The 20,704-nt window shown below is 51.3% G+C and overlaps 1 long non-coding RNA gene across 3 annotated transcripts; it reads right to left on the bottom strand.

Moving 5' to 3' along the window:
• Nucleotides 1-656: 656 nt before the first annotated feature.
• LOC115341164 lies at nt 657-20,459 on the bottom strand. 3 transcript variants are annotated; one of them, XR_005932509.1, is made up of 5 exons: nt 19,750-20,459; nt 14,355-14,459; nt 13,167-13,415; nt 1,167-10,918; nt 657-948 (listed from the first exon to the last, which is right to left on the bottom strand). It is a non-coding gene; the product is annotated as an uncharacterized LOC115341164 (long non-coding RNA). The 3 variants fall into 3 exon arrangements; XR_005932510.1 differs by having other exon boundaries at nt 657-3,950; nt 4,752-10,918; XR_005932511.1 differs by having other exon boundaries at nt 657-3,950; nt 4,782-10,918.
• Nucleotides 20,460-20,704: the final 245 nt, after the last annotated feature.

Below are 20,704 nucleotides of genomic sequence, written 5' to 3'. Positions count from 1 at the left end.
TCCTGAGGGAGCTAATTAGCTGTACAATAAAGCTACATCTTTTGGCAAACTCCTACAATTTTTTCCCTGACAGTGTCTTAGTTCCTCCAAATTTTTCCATCCCTCCTCCCCTGCTCCTCTGGCAAGCAGCACAGCTGCAGCTAGCCTGCCACAAGGAGCTGCCCCTTCCTCAACGGCAGAAAATGGTCACTTGGGGAGATGGGACACAGTGTATGTCCTAGGGCGTGGTACGTGAATGTTTACTAGCCCCATCCATTTGTATGTATAGGGCTGTAGGGAGGAGGAAATGGCTGCTTGCCCTCTCTCCTAGGCAAGGGACTGTTCTGAAGTGGTGTGGTAGGTTTTTTTGAGATTGGATGAAAGCAGTGGGTGGGAAGAGCTTAGAAACTGGAAACAAAATGCAGCTTAAAAACACATCTTGTGCAAATGAAGTTTTTTGGGGTTTTTGTTTGTTTGTTTTGGGTTTTTTTTAAGAACACCAATGAAACTCAACAGTACTTAAGAAGCCTGTAATGGTAGAAAGGGAACACTTTACACTCAAAAAGGAAGGGAGAGTCAAGCGTTGAGCCTAAATCCAGCATGGTGCTTCACTGCCTCTGATTTCTCGTTGTGCTGCAGAGGAACACTGTACAGGCACTGCTGGCTGCTTTGGTGAAAACCCTGCTCATAACAGGCTTCATCCACGGATCATCGGCGGGTACAGCTAGGCAGTCTGGCTTATTAAGTAGAAGTAATTCCTTATGTGGAGATGATTAAAGAAGGTCAAAGGACTTTGTAAGGACCACGCAAAGTGAAATCTGCCGCTAGAAAGTGAAGATACTCTGAGTGTGGTGTCGGATTCTCCCTTGGTAAACCGCGGGAGTCCCTGCAGAAAGTGCAGGGTTTCATGGGGTGTTCGCGGTGGGTGGAAGATGGCTTCTGTCCTACGCTCATCAGCAATGCCCATCCCTTAAAGAAAAAAATAGGACAGTTAGTTACACGTCTAGCCCTTTGGCTGTGATCTAGCAACTGGATCGTCTTTAAAAAATTATGGAAGAGGCTTAAATTATAAACCAGATAAAGGGACCACTGTTTCATGCCAGGGTGCTTGCCAAGTAAAATGGGACACCCTTATTAAACAAAAAAGCAAATAAGAAGTGAAGATGCTAACCATCTTTTAAAAATACCTTTTCTTCTCTATGTGGTCTTTAGTTAAAAGGCAGCATTTTAAAGTATATCTAACGAGAACTTCAGCTGGAAGAGGTGATGTTTATCGTTGCTGAACAGACCAGGACAGAGCATTTGACATGTACTGTCATCACATGAGATCTAATAATTGCAAACTGGCACAATGCTGAACAGTTTGTTCTGATCAGGAGTTCTCAGTCATGGTCAGTTAACTTTCTCACAATTGTATTTAATTTTAATCAAATAAGAGTTGCTATATATATATAATCTCAGCTATTTATATAAGACTGCCCACGCTGCCGTTAGTGGTGTGATTACAGCATGAGTAGTGCATCTTAGCTAGTCTTTGCCTTGAGCACAGCTGGTCTGCTGGGGCTGTAGGCTGGCTACCAGGTTCTGTAAACCAGCTGGGAACTGGGGCAGCTGGCCAGTCCCTGCTGCTCCATCTTCTCTGCCCCTGGTCAGCAGGATAGCCTGTATCTGCCGCAAGGAGTCCACTGCCTGCAGCTGAATTTATACACCTTGATTTACTTTGTTTTTCCATCGCCATGCTATTTGTTTTTCTGTGCTGTGGAAGTTCTTAGAAGCGTGCCTGGTACATACGTTTAAAGCCTTGCTAAATTCTCACTTTGGTCTGGCTTATTGCCTGGAGGCGTTAGTTTACGAACAGGTTTTTAATGCCTTTTTTACAGGGGGGAGGCTTCCTCCTGGAGAGGTTTTCTTCCATATGGAACTAATGTTGCTCTGGAACTATTTTTACTATTTTTTTCTGTCCCCTTCTAAACTCTGCGATAGTCAGGGGTGGCAAGTTTTTCCATGTGTGGACTTTCATCCCCTACTCTACGAGCATGTATGCTACAAAACAGAATTGTACTTGGGGTCCTGAGGAATTCAGTGACACGCTGTGGTGCGGACTATTTCTGGGTATCGATAGAGGGGAAAAGCATCCTTGAACTAAATCTGCTCTCACAAGTCTTCTTTCCTTTATTTATCCTCGTGTTGCTTTTCTGTTGCTGAGATTTGGAAATGCTTGTCAAGCCTTTTGTTAGGTTCTACACGTAATTAAAGAGTAAACTGTCCTCGTCCTTCCAAAGATGCAATCCTGAGCAACAGCAGCCCCGAACCAATTTGTTCCTTATTCCTTCAGTTATTTTGGTGCTTACAAAATCCTGCAAATTCTTGTTTGTTGTTCTGCCACTGTTTGCGTCAGACTTGAGCTGAACAACCTGGGAAGTAATGCTGTGGGGTATTTAGTAACAAGCAAATAATCCAGATCACTGCTGGCACCCAGCACTCATGGGCTTCCATTCCAGCGTCTCTATATTTAAAATGGTTATCTGCTTACTCCGAGTGCTATCTGAGAACTCCTTAAAATATTGACTGTTGAAAAGTTCAATGGCTTCTTTCGACTGAGAATTAGCATCGCTGATAAGGTGATTTGCATGCACCAGACCATGTGCGGAGGGAGCTCTGCCCTGGTAGCCCATGTGGACGTGGTGATAGCCGGGTACGGCCGCGCTCTGCAAATAGCTGTGTCAATAGCTGGCAGCAGCCACATCGTGTCATTGGCTTTCCTCTGGCATCTGTTGCATCCTGACTGCAAAGCAGCCCTTCCTTCTATAGTGCTCTGATAATAAAATTCCTCTTGTAATCTATGTGCTGGTCTACTGCAGCCAAAATTACTTTTAACCTTCATGTCACCCAGCCTGGATGTTACGTGTGGTATGAAATACAAAAGCGTGCTTTTTTGCAGTTGGGTGTGGGACAGCAGACTTACGACTTGTCCGGCTTCGGAGCCAGCGATACCATTACCTTTCACAACCCACTCACCCTTCCCACCTTTGGTTCCCTTGTTGATAAAATACAGGTGCCGGGCTGTGATTACCAGCAGGACTGCAGGCGGCGTGGCGGGGCTCCCGCTCTGGCTAGCGCACCCTGCGCTGCCACGGGGGCTGGGGTCCCTTGCTGTCCCCTGGGATGGAGGGACGCTGAGTAAGAGCACGGCTACACGGAAGGCGACCTGGGGAAGGACTTCTGCATTAGTGGGGGACTGGGGTTAACCTACCCTTACTGATAATACACTCGATCGGTGTTTCTAGGGTGCAGAGTCATTACTAAATTGGTGGCTGATGGTTTGTTGGGGTTTTTCTTCAGCTTCAACATTTGTTTCCTAATTGGTAGAAGGCTCATACGCTTTGTCCTAATTCAGTATAGTTCTACATTACTTGTGTCTTCGCTTACACATTTGATTTTTCCAAATTTCTCGTAACTTCTGGTTTAGGCTTATTATATTCTTCTAGTAATCATTTGTGGCCGAGTACAGTCCAAGGCATGTGGGTGATCTCCTGCCTGCTTGGTTAAAGATTACTGGCCACTCAGAATAGACGTGAGGCCTAATAAAATAGAGGCTTTCCTTTAGAGCTGAATTTTGCCATGTTCCTCAAGCCATACCCCAAGGCTCTGGTGTTGTGCAGTGTGGAAGCTTCTTTGCCCCATTAATCCCACCATGGCTGGTGCAAGGTAAGTATAAACCTAGTCATTTTTCTGTGTCATCGTCTCCGCAGCGTCTTCCCAAGAAGGTGTCTCCACACCAGAAGTATAGCCAGGGTACAGTTTCTGCTTTACAAGATGGTTGATCCTTAGTCACACTTTTTTTTTGCAGCTCAGGCTTCAGCTGTGGATGCTACAAACCCAGACTCTAGCAATAAAAGGACATTTTCTTATTCTCGTTCTTGGGGATGCCGTTCAGAGTGGATTTGAGCTTAAATCCTCAGTGCTAGAGGCTGTAGAGAAACAATGTCTCCATTTAATGTCTTTCTTGAATTTTATCATTTTTAATCATTTGAAGCGATAGACCTGAATAACAGATTTATTCTGACTTCTGTGTTTGTTTGGGTATAGATTTAATCAGTGCAGCTCTTGAAATAGCTGGATAACTAGCAGAGACATTTTTAAAGCCTATGATTAAGAAAGCAGATAGGTTTGGTTTTTATTTTGTGTTATGTCTGCCTCAGATTTTTTTCTGCTAATGCTACAGAGTCTCTTAGCAAGTTTGACGTTGATATGTACTGAAAGATTAAGTTACTTCTACATACTAAATTATCTTTTGAACCCTCACACATTTCACTGATTTTTCCATGATTCTTTATAATCTTTTTACTTGCTCTATGCAGAGAGACCCTCGATTGTTTGAATGTCTCAATTTTACATCACACCTAGCCCTGTGAAGCAGCAGGGTGCCCGTCTATACAGCTATTGGAGTGCAGAGCGGATGGGAACGTCCTTTGGGTACTGCTGGCACTTACATCCGTATTTCTATTGACCTTTCTAACTGCATCACCTAGAGTACAGCATCGATTTCCAGCGAGACAAGGTATAAAAAACCTCACAGTGACTGGCTTAGGGACCTGTACAGGGCAAGGAGATTCATCATCCAGGACAGAGGAAATTTAAGAGTAAAGCAAAACCTGCAAGCCTAGGTGGAGCCGCGGCAAGCTGGGCAGCCACTGAGCGGCTCACAGCTTGCAGCTGCCAAAACTTCACCGCTAGCTAGGGAGGACATGAAGGAGTCTGACTGTCCATACCTGTGTGGCTCCGGGATAGCTAATCAGTACCTTGCATCGTTTCTCTTGTCCTGATAAAAGCATAATTATGTCAGCAATGAAGCACGTTTTCTGGTTCTTCAGCCATCGTGGAGCAAAATATGGAAGCACAGAGCTGCTCGAGCAATTTAGTGGCTGAGTGAATTCAAAAAGACTTGCTGTGAAGCAGGCGGTTGGCCGTGGTGGGGGTTTGGGGCCAGCAGCAGGTACCAGCGCCGGCAGCGGAGAGGAGCCAGGCGCGATCAGGGGAGAGTCCGGCTCATCTTCCAAAATGCTGGCGCAGCCCGGGGAGGAGATTTCCGCCCTGCCTGCCAGGAATTACAGTCTGCGTTGGCATGGGCAGGAGGAAAAATATGATGGGAAACGGAGATTAAAATAACCCGGTGAAAACAGGATGTTGGAAAGCTGGTAACAGAGCGGGGCTGCAGGGCTGGCTGGCTGCGGAAGGCTGCCGGGAGCAGGGAGGCTTTCACACGGGGTTTGTCTGGGGGAAAACACCCAGTTCTTGCATGTTTGTAGGCCCACGCCAAACCCCCGAGGCAGAGGCAGCACGGCTATGCTGGCAGCGGGCTGGCGTCTCGCGTTCTCCAAAATATGACTGATTATGGCTATTAACACAAACGTGTTCGTTCACCTTCTCTCAACACCTGCCTGCTCTCTTTTTCATCGGATGAAGGTCATAAACCATTCCCTACAACACATCAGCCTGGCATCGTATTTATTTAACTGATACGACCTCACAGGCGCTGCCAAGCAGCAAAACGAAGCTCTATTTCACAGCTCGGCTGTCACTAGGGAGCTGTATTTTTCTCAGCTGATCGCAGCCTGCTCTCCGAGCTGTGATCCGTGGCTTCCTTCCAGCCTAAGACAAAATAAAAACCACAGTGTTTTTCTCTTGCTAACTGACTCTTCCTTTCAGGGGCTGACAGCTACGCTTACCGGTGTACATTTACAGGAGGGGTAGCTGGTCCCTGCAGGTGTGGGAGCGGGTTCCCATCACCTGGAGCCAGTTTGGGAACTGTCAGAGTTTTTTGGTGCAGCTGGCGATGGGCTGCTGACCAGTGCTCCGCCAGCTCATCAAATCCCTCGCGCACCCATCGCTGAGGCGTTTCTGCTCCTTTGCGAGTGGGGAGAGCTTGGGAGCCAGAGGCTGGTTTCAGCCTGGGAGAAGGGGGCAGGCTCACGAGAGGGCTTTACGTTGCCAAGTCTCAGTCTCCAGCACATGGAGACCGTGCTCAGAAGCAAGCGTGAACTCGGCCTTAACCCCATAATTTATGAGTTCATTGAGCCATTAGAAAATGCTTACTTAAAATCTCTGAGGCTAAGCCAAACTGCTTTATTCTTTAAGATAAAACAAAAATTGCCGTCTTCCATGAGTCCAAACTGCTATCCACTTACTTGCCTTCTGTGGTCAAATTGAATCTGCTATATACATTGCAAGTCACCAGTGTTTGTCAATACAATGCAGACTCAGATGGATGCAAAACAGTCCGTGGGTGAGGACCGTGTCATCAGTTTTATTCAGCTGGGCTGGTTAACACAGAGTGATTCGTCTCGATCATCTGGTCTTCTCCCAGTTAGGTGCCACAACCAGACCGGCGTCATTGTAGCGCTCCGTAGCCTTTCAGCAGAGGAAGGAAAGCTCAGGAAAACGGTGGGCTCCCCCCAGCACCGTGCAGGTCCCGCAGCAGCGAAGCTGGGCTCCCCTGGGTTTCCCAGGTGTATCTGCAGGTTACTTTTCTCAGCAGCATTGCGGATGATCTGGGTCCTTAGGCTGCCAGCATGACTAGTATTTCCGACGGCCTCGGTTTCTCTTCTTCCACGTTCAAAAAATGAGACGGATTTGCCTTCCGGGTCCATAAAATAGTTGAAATGCTATGCTCATCCATGAACATCACGGATGTTCACTACACCACTTGACTTTTACGACAGGTGAGAAATAATAGAAGGTGATGGACTGCTTAAAGTGAAATAATCAGCTGGATTTAGCGGCCTGCCTGCCCCGGGAGCTCAGGCAGTTCCCCGGAGCAGGGGGATGCCCAGCTCCTTTAACAATCAGCCCCAGTAAAATTTTGTCCAAGCAGAAATGAAAGATATGTTTTTCAGCTGAACTTCTTCGCTGTTGCAGGCTTTGACATCAATTTTAGCATCCGCGGGCAGTGTCGCAGGAGAGCTGGCTTCAAACCCGCGGAGCTGGAGCTGGGGAGCCCCCCGCACGCTGGGGGGTGGGGGGGGGGGCACCCCTGTGGTGGCCCAGAAAACGGTTCAAGTTCATGTTAGTTTTAAATATTTGGCTCTAGAAATCTCTCCAGGCACCACTTTAATCCAATTTACAGTGTCTGGCTAAAGTGAAGTATGAGAAGAATTTGCTTAAGCTAATTGAGCGGCGATGTGCGGCGGTGGGGAGCTGGGCAAGCAGGCAGGGCAGCTGCCTGGCACCGGCCCCCGGCCCCTGGGGGGGTCGGGCAGCCCGGCGTTGGGAAAGCTCCGGCTGCCCCGCACGCCGCCAGCGAGGACAGTGGCAGCAGGTCAGCGGCAGACCGCCTCGGCCCTTCCCCACCTTCTCCTTAAAATACTCACGAAGCTGCTGTAAAAATCAAGCTGGAGACCCCTCTGCTCGTGCCCTTGGGTAATTTGCCAGCGGGGCACGTTTCCTCCGGGTGTCAGGGCACCCGCCTGCCGTCTCGCTGCCACGCGCCTCCCCAGCCCCATCGCCCGCCCAGAAATTTGAGCTCACAGAAATTTGGGAATGAGATCGGTTTCGAACAGTTTAAGCCACCTGCGCTTCCTGGCGAGGGAAAGAAAGTCCCAGCAGGTTTTGCAGCATGCTCAAATGTTAGTTGCTTTCCTCCCGCACCCCTAAGAAATTTGTGTTTTGTCTTTTCCACTTTAGAGCAGGGAAAATGGAAGATGGAGCGGTTAAGGCTCGCCCTGCTGGAGCAGGGTGCTGGCTGGGGTGGGACAAACTGGGCTCCACCAGATGCTGGAGTTTGAGTCACCTTGCAAGGAGTCTTCGGCCAAGGAGAAAAAGTCATTTACAGCTTTAGCTCTTACTTTGTCCCTGAAATCTATGCAATGTCCTGGCCATTTATAGAAACTAATGAACCACGTCATCTGAATATGGAGCAGCTGCAGGGAGAATTGGAGCGGTGATGGTGATTAAAGGTAGCGTCCAGATGAGAAAGCAGCGGGAGAGCTCTGCGCTGCTCCTGTCGGAGAGCCAAGTGTGCCGGTGCCGGGGAGCGGTGGCACTTGGTAGAGGTAGCACATCCCGCCTGGAGACAACGCTCTGGCCGTGCCGCCTCGGAAAGGCGAGTCAGGACGCTGGGCTGTGCCGGGGTTCGCCGGCCGGCCTTCGCGGCGGCAGAGGAGCGGGGCTGGCTGGGACGCACGCTGCGAGGCCGGGGCAGCGCCCGGCCTCGGGGTGGACGGTGGTGACGGCGGCGCGCGCCGCGCCCGGCCGCGGGGGTGATGCCGGAGGGCGCAGCGCTGGCCGTATCTCTGCCCGGGCTCTCGGAGCTGCTCTGCTCCCTCGGGAGTCCTGCGGGAAGCCCCGCCGGCCCCTCGCCCCCCACGCTCTTACCGTCGCGTGGCCCAGCGGTGCGGCGCGGTGCAGTCGCACCCCAACCCTGTACTAAAGCGGTTTGTTCTGGCATATGATGGGAAACGAACCTTTTCACGGCCGTGGCAGAGCGGCGTGCGCTGGCCCTAGGGCCGGCTTCTGCAGTCACGTGGCCGTGTAACCAAAGTGGTTCAGCTGCCTCCGGCGCAGTTTTACATGTATTTTGTGACCGCTGTCACCATCTTTCCTGCCTTCCCCTCAGGAAAGGGCTTGGGGAATAATTAATTCGTTAGAAAATATTGTTGCGTGAATGGCGAGGTAAGTCATTTTATATTGCTAAATAGTTGGTTCCAATTAATGCTTTTTTTGTAATTTCTGAGAACGACGCCGCAGTCACTCAGGTGATGTCAGTAGCGTTCCCGCGCGCTGTACCAGCCCGGACTTCAGGAGGTTGGCCGGGCGGTGCTGAGCTGCCGTCTCTGCTATGTTGGCAAGACATCCAGAGCATTACAAATGAAAATTTCCAAACATGAAGGCAGCACTGAGCGAGAGGAAAATTTCCCTCCAACGAAGCATTCTGCTATTGTCAGGGCAGTGTGGAGTGAAAGCAAAAAGGATTCCAAGACCAGCTTTCGGCTGCCTGTTGAGGCTCTGATTATAAAACGCAGCCTGAATGCACCGTGCCTGAACCAACCCCTCCCCCTGCCCAAACCTTAAGCCAAAGGATTTAAACAAGCTCTTATGTAATATGGTTTTAGTGTTTCCAGTAGAAATAGGTGTTCTAAATATAAATGATTTGCAGATAAAATAGGCTTATATAAAATGCTTTTACATTTATATAACCCTATATTGGCATCGCACCCGACACCTCCATCGGCCGCGAGCCCGGCGGCGGGGGGAGCGTGCCCGCTGCCGGCCGTGCCCGCTGCCGGCCGTGCCCGCTGCGGGAGCCTCTGCCTGCCAGGGCACGGGCTCGGGACTGCCCTGGCCTCTGCGGTCACAGGCCGGTCCCCGTCCTGTCCCCGGGCGAGCAGCCAGAGCCCCTCCGGGGACGGTGCCTGCTGGAAGAGAGGTACTTGGGCTGGTACCTCTCCTGTTCAACTCCCTTCCTTCTCCCTGCCAGGGGTTTCGCTCGCAGCAGCAATCGCAGGATGCTCCCGTGGTGTTCCCGTTACTGTCGGCCCCCGGGGCGATGGGGGCACCCCCGGTTTCTAGCAGCAGTGCCACGGTAGCGGTGATCGTCCGGGCTCAGCAGCTGGACGCTGCAGGTACTGTCCCTTGGGGTCAGCTGCTGTGGTCCTTCAGGTGAAGAAAGTTGTTCTGAGCATTGAGAGCTGGAATTCTTCTTCATCCCGACGTGCACGCAGGGATGTGTGTGTGTGTGTATGTATGTACGTATTTATACATACATATGACATAGTAAAAGAGCTGACCGCCTTCGGCTCAGGGTTTGCAGCGTGGCCTCAGGCTGTGGGTTCTTCCCGAGCCGTGGCCACAAGCCCAGCCAGCAGCCAGGCGCAGCTTGCCGTCACAGCGAGGCCGTCTCAACACTTCAGGCTCTTAAGCTAAATACCTCCTTCACCACAGAGCGTGCCATCAAAGGGTGAGCCCTTGTTCGCGACGCCTCTTTCTCCAAGGCCAGCTTCATCGAGACTGTAGTTGATCAAAGCCGCTGTGCTTCTCGTCCGGCTCAGCAGCGCGTCAAGAACCGTGACAGCAGCCACCTAACAAGGCTAGGAACAATTAGCTCGGAAATAGCGTCCTCTGAGCAGAAAACAATGGTTGCTACGTTACAACCTTTATGTATGGGAAAGATACTTAGCCAAATCTTGCACAACAGCCTTCAGTGCATCACACCAACCGTTTGCTCTTAGGGGAAGGACTGATTACTAAGTATTTTTAGTTACCAACTTGTGTACAACACGTACGTAGAATTATACACAAATGTATAGACATACGAATAGATATGCATATCTTGTTTATACACACATATGTATTATCATACGTATGAGAAACAAGAATGCATTTTTCAGCTACGGTGTATTTTTACAACAGACCAATATGATTTATAGCTCTTTGCCATTAACATTTCCATTCAAATAATGCCTTATTTATGCCCATACCAGAGAAGCTCTTTTGACAACGTGGGAAGATGCTTCTTATTGTGAAACCAGAACTGTCAGCAGCCTCTATTATTTCTGGTGGGGCTGTCAGTTCTCCAGGTAACATGACTTCATTTTTAATCCAGGTCTGTTGGAAGACACTTGATCTGTCCTGCTTTTGTCAGTCACAGAAGGCAAACTTGCCATAAAGAAATGGTACGTGTGACCTTCGAAAATGACTGTCGCCCTTTCCGTCTTGGTCTGTGCTCTATTTGTCATAAAAGCCTGTTTCTGTGGTGCATTACGGGGGAAATGAGCCATTCATCTTTGTCTGCTTCTGCTGGGGGAGTCACTCCCTGCAGGCACGTGGAGAGCGCTGGGTCAAGCAGCACTCGGGCATCTGCTAGAGCTGGACCTGCAGCAATTCATCAGTCGCTTTCTTTTTGGAAATCAATAGTCGTCTGTAGTACAAGCGCTTCTGGCCCCTGAAAGTTATTAAATCAAGTCATGCACAGATTAAAAGCAAAAAACCAAACCAAAACAAAACAAAAAATAGACCTACAAAGTGGTCGCAGAGTGTTTTATGCCTCCCAGCGCTGAGACCACCGTAGCAGCCCTGCCGTGGAGGCTGCGCTCGAGCCTCAAGTGTACCTTCAGGTGCAGCAATGTAGCTGGGGTGCAGCAGCTTTTTATATTTAAATTAAAGGCTGTCACAAGTACACAGAAGGCTTTTGGGGGCTTAAATAGGAGGTGTCTATGTAAGGTACGGTTGTGTGAAGAACGGCATAGCAGCGTGAGCTCTGGAGATCGCCTTTTGCTCAGGACACTGACAGCATGGCCGCGTCGATGCAGCGTTTTGGAGCAGGCCTGCTGCCGTGGCAGGTCCCTCTCCTCTCCTCTCCTCTCCCCTCCTCTCCTCTCCGGGGAGGAGGTACGATGTGTTTTGCAGCTTCCAGGAGGGTCCACAGACCTTTGTAGTCAAACCACCTTGACACAATATACTTAAGCTCAGATTTTACTTTACCCTTTCATCAGTTTTTGTCTCTGTGGTTTGAGTTTCACAGCCTGCTTTTGGGCATTTACCTCCCCATGTGAACTGTCACTGCTGGTGTCCCTGGGGCAGGGGGCTGAAGAGCATAGCATAGCGTAGCCCTTTAAAGAAGGGTCTTTAAAGCAAAGCTGAGCCGCTGCCCAGCTGCCTGCAGCAGCATGAGGATGCAATCCACTGGTGAAACTCGCCAGCCTAATTCTAGTCCTCCGTGGGACAGCTTCACGTACATCCTTAGCTTACAGAAAGAGGCTTAGCACGCCTTGTTCTTCTGGAGAGGGCTATCGACGGGGCTGGGGCCATGCTTTCTGCGAGGGGGGGGTGCCCTAACCTTTCCCTTGACGGCCCAGCGCAGGGTGCGCCGGCGGCGTCCCGGGAACGGGGGGTGTGACAGCGAGCGGGGGACACACGGCACACGGTGGAGCCGGGACACGCTGGTGGCACCAGCTCAGCACGGGAGACCTCCTGTACCCCTCCAGAATGAAACCGCTCCTTGCCAGCACGGCTGCCTGGGTGCAGCCAAGAAACACCTACGGTCTCCGTGGCAGTTTGCTGTGGGGAGCTCAGCAAATTGTCTCTTTCCTCCCACTTTCCCCCGGTTTAGCACACAGACAGGTTGGAGGCTGCTGGAGCAGGCGAAGCCACAGGCTGTCACGAACGTGGCGCTGAGCACGTGGAGTTTGTTCCTTCACGAGGGAGAAGATAGAGCAGCATAAGCCACTGCTATGATAATGAATTGGACCCTCCTTCAAGTTATAATACCTCTATATTAGTATTGAAAAATTCCCAGGCCGACCAAGGTAGAGAGTTACCATGGGAGAAATAAATACACTCCAGTGTATAATCAGGGCCACAGAGAAACCTTCTCTTCCCCCCCCAAATGCCAGATAATACACCAAAAGCAAGTCACGAGCAAAACTGAGTTTGCTCTTCGTACAGTGACGTGCTGGCTCCCAGGTAAGGCGGCAAAGCATGAAGAAATGATGACCCTTGGTCTAAATGCTTGGTGCTGGCATTGCTGTTTAAAACAAGGGCTCTGCCAGTTCCCACATGGTGCGGCAGTCAGTAAGGCACAGCAACCCTTCTGCCAAACGTGCTAGGGCTGAAGAACGTGATAAAAAACCCCACAGCTGCAGAGCGGGCTGCAAACCAGGTACATCCCCTGAGGCTCCTTAGGGATGGTTTGATCTCAACAACAAAAAAAGTTATATTACATATATAATATATAACATTCTATATACATGTATATTATAGCATTATACAAAATATAACTTTATATTATATATACACATACATATATATGTATATGTAAACGTAATAGATGTATAACATGCACATACACATATCTGTATATAGATGTGTTGTATATGTGTATATATACATACATATAATGTCTATATATACATATATGTGTATGTCTATAAAATATATACACATATATAAGGTGTCTATATACATGTATGTGTATATGTGTGTATATACCTATACGCCTACATATACATACACACAGACACGGAGGGAAGTTGACCTCGTGCAGAGCCCTGGCAGTCTGTAAGCAGGCGACCCAGGCAGCGGCACAAGGCTCTTATACGCCGGTGCTTGTTCTTTTAGGAGGTCGGTGGTGATGCTTAACCCAGGGGCCTTGCAATGGAAAGTGAGTCCCAGTACCTTGATGCAACACAAACCTGCGTTTGCACTAATGACACTTTTCTCCCACACTCCTGTGAACGCAGACGGTCACCGCTGCGTTTTCAGCACCGTGCTTGGGTGACATGCTGCAGAGCCCCACGGGGTGGTAGTGACCGTGTTTGCCCTGCCGAATCAAGGGAATACAGTGTACTTCCCACTTTATGGCCTTGACTGTTCGGTGCCCCAGTATGCAGCAGTACCCAGCTGGTCACTCTTCCAGAGGTAGCTGTCACTTTTCTCGGGAGCTTTTAAAATAAAGTAGAAAGGCAGCCTGAGTGTTGTGCTCGCAAACACGTGGCAAGCTCTTTCCCTACTGAGCTTTGTGCTTACAATTCATTAAGGAAACTAAATTTCGGTTACAGTGATTGGCCCACAAACTAAGCCATCACTAAAACCCCACCCCTTTCCCCTTAGACTGTTTTGCTGTATTTCTGACGAAGACGGTTATTAATGTGCCACTTTTTATTTTTCCAGTAAGTATGCAAAAATAAATGCTAAGAAAACTGCTAGAAGAATTTTGCTTATTTTTCCCAGTTTGAAGCTGGGTGATAGGGCACATGCCATGAAGTTGTACGTAAGACTATGAGCCGCGCTCATTAAGACTTAAGCCAACTTAAGCAGCAGCTCCTTGCAGCAGCCCTTGGCAAGCTTCGGTCCGTGTGGGTCGGTGCCATTTCTTCGGACATCTGGGAGACTCTGCTAGAGGCCTTCCTTTGGGCACTGCGCGAGCGCTGCTGGGTGACAGCTCAGGTTACTTTTAGCACACTTTTCCTACTGTGCTGTATTAGCTTATTTTTAATGCTGTGCTCCTTCCCAGCCATCTTGCTATTCCATACCCCTGAACTTAAAAAAACCACGATACCTATGTGCTGCAGAAAGGCAGGGTGCTGGAGGGACCGCAGCGTGCAGCAGCAGCTGTAGGGCTGGTTGAGGGCCTGCATCGAGTGCGCGTGAAACCGAGACAGGGCAGAAGCTCTGCCGAGCTGGAGTCAGAAAGCTGCTATCCTACCCCTGCACGCATCTAGTGTCTTCGGAGCGGCACCGCCTGCCTTCCGCCGCCTGCCCGGGTCAGAGGGCTTTGTCTGAACGGCGCAGGAGAGTAACCCCCTTCCCGCCGCAGCAGGGACCCCAGCGCGGAGGGGAAGGCATGCCCGTGCCCTGCCCGCGCCCGGGCTTGAGCTCACCAGCCACTCGTGCTGCCCGCGCCGGGGGTCCGGCTCAAGCTGCCGCTCTTCCCTTTCCTTGCGCGGGGCTCCCCAGGCGCAGGCTGACTCGGTGAGTGGCGCGGACTGCAAGGGGCAGAGGAGAACCTGAGCCAGAACCCGACCATGAGCCCGGAGCGCGGGGGAGCATCACACCCCTGCAGCGTGCACAAAGGCGGGGACCTCCTTCCTCATTTCAGCTTCATTTTAAATGGGGAAAGCCTGTACCCCCACGTACTGCCTTGCCTTTCCTAGCAAAGGTCTCTACACGCATAGTATGAAATTGTCAAATGCCCAGCACATTTCCCACATTCTGTTACTTTCCCACGGAGTTAACCTGTCCGTGCTGGGCTCTCCACCCACACCCACACATGTATGTATATAGACACGTTCCATAGATATAGGTATATGTGGGTACATGCATACATATTAATGTTTATATACACATATATGTGTGTGTATATAAAAATATATGCATCTAAATATATAACGTGTATACACACACATATATGCATTTATGTGTATGTATACAAAAAAATAGAGAGAGAGACTTTGCAGTACTCGCAGCCGGGTAGGAAGCACCTGGAGAGGCGGTGACTAAACTCTGGGTTTAATGTCTAAAACTGCAGATGGAAAAAAGAAGCCATTTTACCGGCAAAAATATTCAGGTGCCTACTTTTGCAGGCACAAACCAAGCAGCTGCTTGGTGGCCAGGTAGCCAGAGGACTGTGTGGTGCTGTGGACGGTGCTACTGAATTCATGCTCATGGAAAGCTGACAGCCACATTTCTGAACTAGATAGACATCTCGGCGGAGAGGAAGGCAAAGGCAGCTGAAAACAGAGCCGACCCTTGTTAAGGGAGTAAATCCTATCTGTTTTTGCAAGAGGAGTGACATGCATACTTCTGTTAAAGTAACAGCATAAAGCACCAAGAACAACCACTGAAAACGTGCCAGCCTGCTCAGGCAATGTGGGGCAATTTTAGGAGATGAAAGACAAAAGATGAAACGGAGCTACGCCCTTGTGCTTTGTATATGGTGTGGTGAGAGGCTGGCCACCACGGTCTTGTGCTCTGCAGGCTGGCTGGCAGCCTGCTGCTTCCCCGGGCACTGGCCAGGCTCCGCTGAAGTCCCAGCATCCCCAACTCAGGAGCGAAGCACGCAGGAGATGTTGCCTCGATTTGCAGACGAGATGGTCTCTTGCTCACCAAAGAGCACTGCTTGCCCTTGACCAGCTCAACTTGCATTTCCATCAGCAGGTAGCAGTCCCAGCCTGCTCCTAACAGAGCACCTAAGGTGCAGGACTCCAGCCTTACCCGCTGATCTGAGTTTGCAGAGTAGCAGCAATATAAACAGGCGAAAAATGACACCAGCGACAACCTCAGCCTGCGCTTGGCTCCGGCTGCTTTGGTAGTTTCTCCTGAACGACGAGATGAGGGCTCCACTCCGCCTGGAGCAGACCCCTTACTGACTCCCTGGAGCATCAGCACTAGCAGGGCTCCGAGGGTTCAGCCCTTTACCAGCTTCGCCCCGGGGCGCATCTGGGGCTCGACCTCTAACCACCACAGCAGGAGCTGGCGTTACAGACAGGGCCTCCTTCACTACGACCTTCACCTCTCGTTCTTTGAGGCTATACCTAAGGAATTTAGATTTAAATTAATCCTTTGGCACCATCAGGTTCAGGACTTCCACCCTGAAGACTAATGAGCTGCATTAAGATTAAATCCCATCAAGGAGAATACCAATGTCTTTGCTCCTCAGTGCTCGTTCAGATCCTTCCGAAATCGCTGTTGCGGTGCCGTGGTTCGCACCGTTCAGGCTCAAGGGGCTCGTTGCCACTGAGCAGCCCGATGGAGCTGGACCCACGCTGAGCAAGAGGGAGGGCTAGATGGCCTCAGGAGGCGTCGTCCAACCTAAGTTTCCCTGGGGTTCTCATACCGAAAGCCATCTCATGGAAATAACAACAAACTGAAAAGAAAACTACCCACACCAGATGGAGATTCTGTCTTCTGTTGTCGGGTTTGTGTATACCATGGTCACAAACAGCACTTTCTTCTGTACCTGTCTTATCAGGAATAAAAGCGACAGAGAAAATGGACAAGAAAAGAGTCATTTTCTAGTAAAGTCTTTGGCATAAATGAAGAACTGTGACTTGCAGGGCTTTTACTTGGACTCCCGTCTCTCTGGCTTAAGTCCACAGGAGCTGTAAGCCCGGCCACACTCACCACAGACCACACGGCCAGAAGCACCCAAAATTCATGGCCACTTTTGAAATAGCAACTGCATGAAAGCAGCTTTAAAAAGAAATGAAGACACAAACCTACACAATGCTCGGGCATCACACAGCTGAACCAAAACCCTCCACCCGCCTCTTGAACTTTGGGAAGACTGTCTCGGGATTTGGGTGCAGATTTGTGCCTGAACTTTGTGCCTCTCAGCCATCTCAAACATGCAGTTTAAACTCTTCAGTAATCGCCGATCTTTCAGGGTTAATGATCAGACGCAACTTTGAAGCCGCTGAACTTGTGAACCAGGATGTGTTGGGAAAGGTCGAGGCATGTAAAGATTAGCACTTTCTCAGGAGGAGAGTGTTAGCTGACGCGACGGGGAGGGTTTGCATTTGGCAGGGATTTTGCTAACCGGGGGTGATGTCATGGCCCTGGACATCCGCGGCAGCCCCTGTGCTTCAAGGAGCTCAAGCAGCTTTTCCCCCTTTGGTCTCTTCATGCTCATACAATGCTGTGAAATCAGCAGTAGGCATAAATCCATGGCTGCTGCATTGTGCTATATGGGGTTGGGTGGGTTTTTTTTCTTCAGTTTGAATGAGATCGAACCAAATCATTTATTACAATTTTTTCTGCAAAGCTCTGCCCTCGTCACCCTGCAGCTACTCACCCGAACCAACCTAACCCCTCACCTTGTGAACCATTCGGACACAGGTGGAGGGTACCCTGCCTCGGTTGGCCCAGAACTCAAGCCTGGGAGGAGGCTAGCAAGGGGCAGCAGCTCTGCAAGCCCCGCTGGGGGCTGTGTGGCCGTGCCCATACCCACCCCACCGGGCTGCTCCAGCCTAATGCCGCTCCGCACCAGCCTGCTGCCACGGCGTGCGGGTCCCGGCCCAAGCCGGGACAACCCCTGCTTTACCTCGGATTCTTTTGCCTCTTGCTGCTCCCAGGCACAGCAAATATTTCCCAAATGACTTCAATTTTACAAGCTATTAGGACCTTATCTGGTATGAAAACATAAGCAGAGCAACTCTAATGGGATGCAAGACGTGTTTGTGTGAAAACTCGTTTCTGAAAGAGAGACATTTGAAAACCGTGTACTTCTCCAGAAGGGGTTTTTTTTCTTCCCATTTCTCCACAACATATTTGAAAGCTGAATCACGTAAGATTTTTAAGTATTAATCTTTTCAGAGCCATACTTGACCTGGCATCATGCCCACCCTGTTACCTCCTCAGCAAATCTAGATTTCACCATGGGGCGACCTAAATAAGAAGGGTAGTACCCTTAGGGTTGAGAGCACACTTGCATAAACCGAGATTGCTGTATTAAACATCCGTATCTTCTTCCCGTTCCCCTCGGGCCTTTTCTACGGTGCAAGGCGTCCTGCCGCCCCAACGCAAGTGCAATCTTCGGCCAGGCTTTTGCGGCCAAACGAAGGGCACGCATTCGGTCAGCCTGGCCGCGGCTGCCCCGGCGCTTCTGCGTTCCTCCGCCAGCTCGAAGGCTGTGGGAAGGCGAGAGCTTCCTCCCGTGGAAGAGAAGGAAAAGCCGCAGCCCTCCGGACGGCGGCAGCCGCCTCCTCTCCCGCCGCCCGCCCCCGCTCCGGCAGCGCCGGCAAAGGTTGTGCCGGCCGACAGTGACACCCCCCGGGCAAGACCGCAACGGCCACCCCGCCGGCACCGCTCCCACGCGGCGCTCCCCAGCGGCCGGGGGCGCGGACACACCTGCCGCCTGCGCGGCCCTCCCGAGGCGCGCCCGGCTTGCTTAAGCGTTACCGCTCGTAAACAGGGGGAGAACTATGTACCTCTACACGCGTAAATCGAATACACAGAGGCATTGTATACAGCACATACACGGGGCTATGTGGGTATATCCACGCACATACGGATGTGCATACTTATACGTGTGCATATGCATGCATATAATTTACATACGCACATATGTCTGTGTGGATGCACACGCAGATGTATTTATGTGTGCGCATGCATGTATATGTGTAGAATTTGTATACATATACACTCGTTTACGAATATATACATGCATAAACGTGTGTGTGTGTCTCTCTATATAAATCACGTGTGTATGTATATATAAATTGTTTCTGCATACAGTTCGTGCTATGATGTATCTCACCTCTCCGGGAAAAGCAGCCCGTGGAAGCCGGCTCCTGCTCTCTTACAGCACATGCACAGCCCTGCAACCACGGCGGGGTGCCGGAGCCCTGCAACCGCCCCAGCCGCCGCCGGGGGGCGCCTGCGCCCGGGGAAGGGAGGGAGCCGGGGAGGGACGGAGGGAGGGAGCCGGGGAGGGACGGAGGGAGGGAGCCGGGGAGGGACGGAGGGAGGGAGCCGGGGAGGGAGGCGGGGAGGGACGGAGGGAGGCCGGGATGGAGGCAGGCCAGGATGGAGGGAGGCCGGGACGGAGGGAGGCGGGGAGGGACGGAGGGAGGCCGGGATGGAGGCAGGCCGGGACGAAGGGAGGCCGGGATGGAGGGGCGGGCGGCGGCCGTACCGGCGGGGAGCCCGATCCCGCGGAGGCCAGTTCCCCCCCCAGGCCCAGGCAGCTCCGCCAAGAGCGGAGGTGTTTAAAGCCTCGTAATGCCATCACTCGGCTGCTGCCTCGGCTGGCTCTCTAATACCAAACAAAATACTCTCCTCATTTAGCTAGTCTCTGGTGTCGCCGAGACGTGAGCTGACATAGGTGGCAGGTGGGAATGGAAATACGAGCCTCGATGATTAGCAGAGCGTTCATTTGGAAACACTAATCGTGCCAGGGCAGCGTCGCTTTGCTCCTGCCCGGCGTGGTGTGCGTATCCACACACCCAGTCAAGAGGCTCAGCCACCTCGGCCACTGCAAAGCCCGGCTCGGGCAGCAGGGCGAAGCCTGGCTTTGCCGAGACCAGCACCCCAGAAAGCTTCCCGCTGCGCTTGCAAACCCGGGCGGGCTCCATCCTGCAGGACAAAGCAAAAATGCCGGCTCTGTCCTGCCTGCAGGGATAGTGCCAAAGGCACCCAGGCAAAGCACTAAAGGCCCTTGGAAAATTAACACCCTGCAAGCACATAAGAAGAGCTTTGAACCTGCAAAAAGGAAACGGTGCAAAACTAAGAATTTGGGAGGCGGTGGGACCACCCCAGCCTCTGCCTGTGCCATACCTGGGCTGGAGTCAAGCTGGACATTCAACTGGAGGCCTCCTGCTACAGCAAGTGAAGCCTTTAAAGTTCAGCTTCCCTTCGCCCGTCACCATAAAACACGTACTTTTAAGTCCAAAGTGCGGCAGAACATCAACGCTAGCCATTAGCAGTTGCCTTTCCTACAGCCAGCCTCCAACAATATCAGGTTTCTGCCATTACCTCTTGCCTGGAAAGTCCGAAGACTTCCCTGTGAAGAAGTGTCTCATTTATTGTAGAAGCAGAAGATCCCCGTACCCAACGTCAAACACTTACGTCCCACAGTCAGCCTTTAGCACTTCAGAAAATTTCGGATCATCTGCACAATACTGAACTTCTACAGAGTAAGGGGAGAGGAAAGTTTTTTTCTTACGTTTTGCTTTTGGCATTGCCAAAGCCCTTTCATGTCCTGATTTTCAGTCACCTGATTACTGCTGCAAGATGCACCATATGATCCTAGCTTATGACACAGCATATGAAGGCAGGGAGCTGTGGCTCTGTGTTCCCGCAGTGCTGACGGCCCCGCGCTGGCCCTTGACACAGATGCTCTGCCGTTGCGGTGGCGGTGGCATTGAGCTGGGTAACTCTGCCCCTGCAGCACGCCGTGGGCGTAGGCAGAGCACGGCTGGAACTTGGGGCTGCAATTCATTACGGCATCTTGCGAAAGCCCTAATTTCTTGTGCACGCTACCTGGGCTTTCCAGGAGCTATCGGGGTGAAACACAGGCACTGGCAGTGGGGAGATAGCGGGTGCCCTGCTCGCCTCGCCCCAGCGGGACAGGGCGACCCCGAGGGGTGCTGCTAACCCGATGGGACAGGGAGTGGAGAGGCTGGGATGGGCTTCGCAGTCAGCTCCGGCTGCGCCTCTGCTCAGCGGGGCCGTGGTGGCAGCCCGGACCCTCTGCTCAGGCTTTCTGTCATCGTCAGCTGCATTACTGCGC

This window comes from Aquila chrysaetos, chromosome 5, assembly GCF_900496995.4.
Source record: "Aquila chrysaetos chrysaetos chromosome 5, bAquChr1.4, whole genome shotgun sequence".
Classification (NCBI taxonomy): Eukaryota; Metazoa; Chordata; class Aves; order Accipitriformes; family Accipitridae; genus Aquila; species Aquila chrysaetos.
This window is presented reverse-complemented; position numbering and strand designations above follow the sequence as displayed.